General features: G+C 22.5%; 1 long non-coding RNA gene across 1 annotated transcript in view; it reads left to right on the plus strand.

Moving 5' to 3' along the window:
* LOC129607706 (uncharacterized) overlaps positions 1-5,948 on the plus strand; it is a 49,774-nt gene extending 43,826 nt beyond the window's left edge. The window contains exon 4 of the long non-coding RNA XR_008696834.1: positions 5,846-5,948. This is a non-coding gene — a long non-coding RNA (uncharacterized LOC129607706). The remainder of the gene's footprint in view (positions 1-5,845) is intronic.
* The last annotated feature ends 411 nt before the right edge of the window (positions 5,949-6,359 follow it).

Raw genomic sequence — 6,359 nt, forward strand, 5'->3', positions numbered from 1 at the left:
TGCTATGTCTAATGTGTATATAAATTTATAACCTACATAATTATGCGTATCTATAACTTTAGAAATCACAATTAATCGGGAATTTAGTGATTTTTTTTTGTTTGTGATTGAAAAGTATGAAATTTATAAATTGTATCTATACCTGCATATAGATAGTACATTCTGTTTTTTTCTTATTAGATTTTATAAAATTAAAAATATAAATATACATTAAAAATTTTTCATTTAAGTAGAATTTTCAGTTACGGTTCACTCTATTCGGCATTTTAATAATTTACAGGTGCAATTTATTTAGCACGTTTGTGATTATTTTAATGATTGAAATCAATGATATTTTAATTAAAACCCTACTGAAAATCCATTTTTTTGTTGAATTTCAAATAATTATGAATCGCCTTTTAAATCGCATACTCTTTTTACTTTTGTCTGCAAAAAAATTCTGCCCTATTTTTACATTTCTGTTTTACATTGTTTCCCATTCTTTCTTTCAAGTTCTTTCTTTCTTTTATTTTATAACTACATATTTCTTAACAACCAATTTGGTTTTGTTTTTGCTGTGCCGCTGTTTAGTTCTTTGAAAAATTTTTTTCATCTGCAACAAAGTCTTGATCACGTTCAAAATGTTGAATGTAAAAAGCAAGAGTTGATCATTAAATTTTTTCGTTTTCTAAAATAAGATAAAAAAAATAACATTATTACATGTGAAAAAGGGTATAGGAATACATTATATTTTTTGAAAGCAAGTTTTATTTATTGAGTGGTGTAACAATATTAAATAAATTAATTTAAATTTTAAAATTGCGAATTACTATAAAATTAATAAATTTTTTGATTCTTAAAAACAAAATGCATACTTTCAGGATTACTGAAAAATATCATGTGTATTTCAAAAACTCATGACATTGCATTCATTATTGTTGATAAAAAAAATATTACAGTAGCATTTATTAATAAAAAATAAATTAAAGAAATATGTCAAATAGGTAAAAAAAGGACAAGGAAAGAACAAAATCGAAAAATGAGCTTTCATCCTTGATATAGAAGTGTGCCACCTACTAAATTTTTATTTGAATTGCAAAAAAAGATCAAATGTTCTATTATACAAATGTAATTTTGAGATTTTTTTAAATATTTAAGTTTCAAAGTCGATAGAAGGTAAATTTTGATACAAGACCGTGTCAAAAATTTAGATTTTACGAAAAAAATTAAAAATACTACAAAAGAGAAAAAATCGAAAAATTTCGCAATGCTTTTTTGTTACGGCGGAAAAATTTTAAAATAAAATAAAAATTTCCAAATTGCACAAAATTTTCATGTTTTCTCTGGGTATGTCTCATTCATATCTTCATTGCTTAATATTTTCCTTCATGAACTCCTCTATGTTTTGCCTTATTTTTGGAAAAAAAAAACTTATTTAGCTTTTCTCTATCATCAGTTCAAGCGTTTTCTAAAAATAAACAAAAAAAAGTTGATTGAAGAAAAGTTGTTTTTTTCTTTTTATCTCTTTTGCTTACATTCGTTTCTTTCTTCTCCTTTACTTCGTTTATTTTACCGTTTTTATCCTAGTTTTTTATATTTTCTCTTTTTATTTTTGGCTATGAAAAGCAATAATCTTGCATGTCATTTAAACTTTGTGCATGATATTTATATAAAAGAATAACATTTTTTTTTTCCTTGAACAAAAAGGAAAACGGAAAAATTTTAAAAGAGGATGAAATCCTTGACAAAATATTGGGTTAAAAAATAAGGACTTTTTGTATATTTTTTAAGTTTTATTTTAATTTATTTTACTTTTTCTTTGTCTTCCACAAAAGTACTAAATAAACTGTTGAAATGTGTTATTTTGACTTGTTTTTATTTTGTAATTTTTTAAAGTGTTTAAATATGACAGTAATGGAGGATTGTAATTTTTCTTAATGTAATGAAACATAAAGGTATGTAAAATAAATGTACAATAAGATTTTTATACAAAAAAAATTACGGCAAAATATTGTTTATGTAGATTTCAGTTGTTAGTATTGAAAAAATCTAACTTACAAAAATATTTTAAGAAAAGAAAATACAGCCAAGACACTGATAAGTGCTAAAGAATACCTTGTTATCATTTCTAATTTTAAATCTTACACAATTAGTTTAATTAATTTGCATCAGAGAAATCGCGACTAAAAATTATCGTTCATAATACGGCTTATATATAAAGCTGCATATAAATTGTAGTTTATGCAAAATCTATCACATTTTTTTAAAACCCTGAATGAAAATACATATACATACATTTTAACTAATGTGTATTAAGTCAATAAAAACCAAAACAGAAAAAAAGAAAATATACTAAATTTCAATCAGCCTCAGTTCAATAAAAATCAAAAGAATGGTTAACCTTTACTCTTTTTCACACATGTGAAAAACACATTTATATTGTACGAGTATATAGATTATTAAGGATGCTATAAATGTATGTGTGTATTTATATTGTTTTTTCTAACCTACAAATCGAATATCCTTGTGTGCTATATACATAATGTATAATGTGTTTTTATATCCTTTTAAAAAAAATTTATTTCACTTTATGTTTTCTTGTTGTTGTGTGTTTTTCCATTTTCTACTCTTTTTATTTTTTTTTGACAATATTGTGTATTTATGTCAAGGGTCTTTTTATCAATTCTATTGTTATCCTTAACTGTATTATTTCCGTTTTTTCCCATGTTGAGTTATGTTGTTGCCTTACAGTTGTACTACTTGCTGTTTTCTGATTCTGTCATTTTTATTTAGATTCTTTGGTTTCTTTTCTTTTTTTTTTGATTTTGATTATTTTTCCTTCTTTATTTTTTGTCTCCCTTTTGTCAACTTTTTTGCAGTATAATTTTAATATCTTTTCCTTTTTTGCTTGTATGTATATATAAAAGTTTGTTTTTGTATTTAATGCCCAGTTGATTCTATAACACAATAATATTTATATTGATTTTAAGTTTTGAAATCAAGTGTTATATTTTTGTTGTTTTTGTTTTCTATAGTACCTACAAGTAAATAATTGAATTTAATTTAGTATTTATTATTAATTTATGTAATCTAAAATTTTGGAGAAATTAAAAAAAAAAAAAAACAGTCATTTTAATTATTGAAAAATTTTAATTAAATGTTACTTATTCACTAAGATTGAATTTCCCAATGGTGAGATTTCAAACAATAATTTAAATACCATTCTCATTTTTATATATAAAATTAAATTTTCAATCCAGAACTCTGTAGTTTATTCACAATTTACTTTTTCGTCCTGAAAGGTATAAAAAAATCGTTTAATCCAAAAATATATCGAAAAGTAATAGAGTAATGAAAATTTATTGTAAATTTTAATCTATTCAATATAATTGTAAGTATGACACATACATATTTGCATATCCTTAGCTAATTATAATTATATCCTTAACTTTAAAATACATTACATTTTTTTAAACCAAAATTTTATAATATAAATTTTTAGTATAATTGTACATATATTATTAATATAAATTTATATATGTATATTTATATGTTTCACAACAAGCAAACAAATTATATGAGTTTTCATTTTATGATGGTGACGATAATAAATCCTCAGTTTCATTTTTCCTTGTTTTGTTACAATATACATGTGACTTCATTTCATTGTTTTGTTGAATGAAAATAATGAAACTATTATCCTCCTTTTATTGCGAATATTTATTAGCTATATAGTATCCTTATTGTATTGTTTGATTTTTCCAAAAAAAAAAGAGAAAAATCAGAAATAAATTTTTTTGTAATATGCCATCATCAGTTTTGTATTATACTTGATATCCCGTTATAGTATTTAAGTACGTATACTAGCAGATATACGAAGAACATAATGTCATGATTGTGGCAAATTTCTATCAAGGATAATAAAAATTTTCCATTTTTTCCCCCTTTCTTTTTATTTTTTTTTTGGAAAAATACATATTGTAAATATTTGTACATATACTAGAATAATGTAAGTTGACAATGACTATTTGCAGATTTTATAAGGAATAAAAGGAAAATTAAATAAATAACCATAATACAACGAAAATTATAATATTTTTACCTCTTTATTAGAAAATCCTATGAAACTCATAAATATTATAATAGTAAAATTTCGAATAAGTATACATACATATGCATAAAAGCATGGAAAATAATACGTTAAAGCAGAAAAAAAGGAAAGAAAAGCATGATTATCCCAATAGAATTTAAATTAAAATTCATTTGGAAAAATGAATGCAGGTGATTTATTAATGTTTAAAGTCGGTCTTATATGAGTATTGTATACCTACATAGTTTATATATGTATTGGAACTGTAGATTTTTTTGTACTAAATAAATTTTAATTCGCACTCCTATTAGAAGAGAAACATATTTTAATATAAATAAATTATGAATTTCGTGAGGAATTTAAAATAAATATAAAATAAATAAGTTTTTTTGCATTTGATAATTAAAAAACGAAAATCTTAAAATATAAATTTTATTAGGATAGACAAAGGGCTTCATTGTAATTATGTAACTACGAGTATAAGCAATCGATTATTTGGATAAAGCCCTTTACAAATATCACTTACTTTCAGACAAATCATAATTTCGCGAATGAATTACAGATTAAAACAAATCCACTGTAATTTAAATAAAATATTTAAACTTTTGCAATATTCGATTTATTTTCATCCTGCAATATTTTGATATTTAGATCCAGTTTAATTTCAATATGATTGAATCGTTTTCCTCACATTTTATATGCTGTACAAACAATTCCTAATGATGAGGGTAATAAGACGCCTAAAATTGAATTGAAATTTTTTTGAAAAAATGCTTTGAAAATCAATTTTTGTTCAATTAATTAAATTTTGTGATTTTTATTTTAGGGTGCCACATAATTTATCTGTTATCAAATTTATCGCATTTACATTGATTTAACGTACTTGTATATACGTACCATACTCAATAAATTGGTATAAGGATATTATTATTATGTTAAAAGAGATATAAATTAAAAAGATCACATATCGAATGCAGAAGTTTAACAGATCTATGAAGCATATATAATTTACACACTCTTTATGTAAAAATGATAGCTACTTATAAACACATTCTGTTATACGAAAATGTCCCATAGAGAACAATAAATTTTCGTTAAATTTGAAATTTTTCGCAATTATATTCATTGAAGTAAAAGACAAACAATTCTATTTTTTTTATGAAATTTTTAAAAAAGTTGTTGAATTTTAAGATTTTATATTGCAATTTCTGTTATACAATTTATTTGTCTTATACATATATACTATTTTGAGTCTTAACAACCTTAAATTTCTTAGTAATTTGTGAATAATTTAATTTAATTTAAATTTTCTAATTAATTTAAAATTAAGGATAATTTATGCAACCTTTATAAAATAAATTTATGTAGGCTTTTAAGTTTTATTCTATGAATGAATAATTATAAACAAAAAGTTTTCAAATGCAAACAAAATTTTTATAATAAAAATCAATAATAATTTTCGCTTAATATTTTTTATATTAATATCCTTAAACGATTGAAATATCCAGATAACAAAAAGAAAAAAAAAAAAGAAAAAATAGATCAAAATATTAAACGAAAAATTAACCACAGAGAAATTTTTAAATTCCCATAAATTTCGTATAACATTATGAATTACTGCTCTTTTCCTTCAATTTTCCCTTCTTCACCAATATTGTTTATTTATCCTTTTTCAATTTTTTTTTTATTTTACATTCAATAAAAATTTTTGTTTTTATGGTGTGCGTGTGTGTATTTATATTGTACAAGTATTCTATGTTTTCCTTTTTCTTACAGACGATAACCTTTCAAGCTGAATTAAATCAACTCAAGAGAAAATCCAATGAATCGAATAACCAAAAAAAAAACAAAAGGAGGAAAAAATGGAGAAACAAAAAAGGCCATATTACTAAAAATATCCTGTAATATAATTTTATATACGCAAGAAAATATAAGTAAGAGAAAATTAAATCAACAATATGTTTATCTACGGAATCAATATTGATTTTAACAGGACAGTATAACTATTATATAATTGTTTTAGTATAACAATTTAATTTTAGTATATATTATATTTGTATAGAAGGCTGTAAATATCTTAATTGATTTTCTTTAAATTCGTCAAAATTTCAAATTAATTCAATAAGCTGATTCACTACCAAAGAACAGATTAAAAACTTGAACATTAAATCGTTCAAACTTAATTTTAAATCAGATGATGGTAATGCTTTAACCATTCAAACAATTCCAATATTTAAAAAAAAATCAGAAAAGTCTGATTCTACCGGATGACCCGATTCTAGTATAAGTG

The sequence above is a fragment of the Condylostylus longicornis genome, unplaced genomic scaffold (assembly GCF_029603195.1).
Source record: "Condylostylus longicornis isolate FDR11 unplaced genomic scaffold, ASM2960319v2 ptg000028l, whole genome shotgun sequence".
NCBI lineage: Eukaryota > Metazoa > Arthropoda > Insecta > Diptera > Dolichopodidae > Condylostylus > Condylostylus longicornis.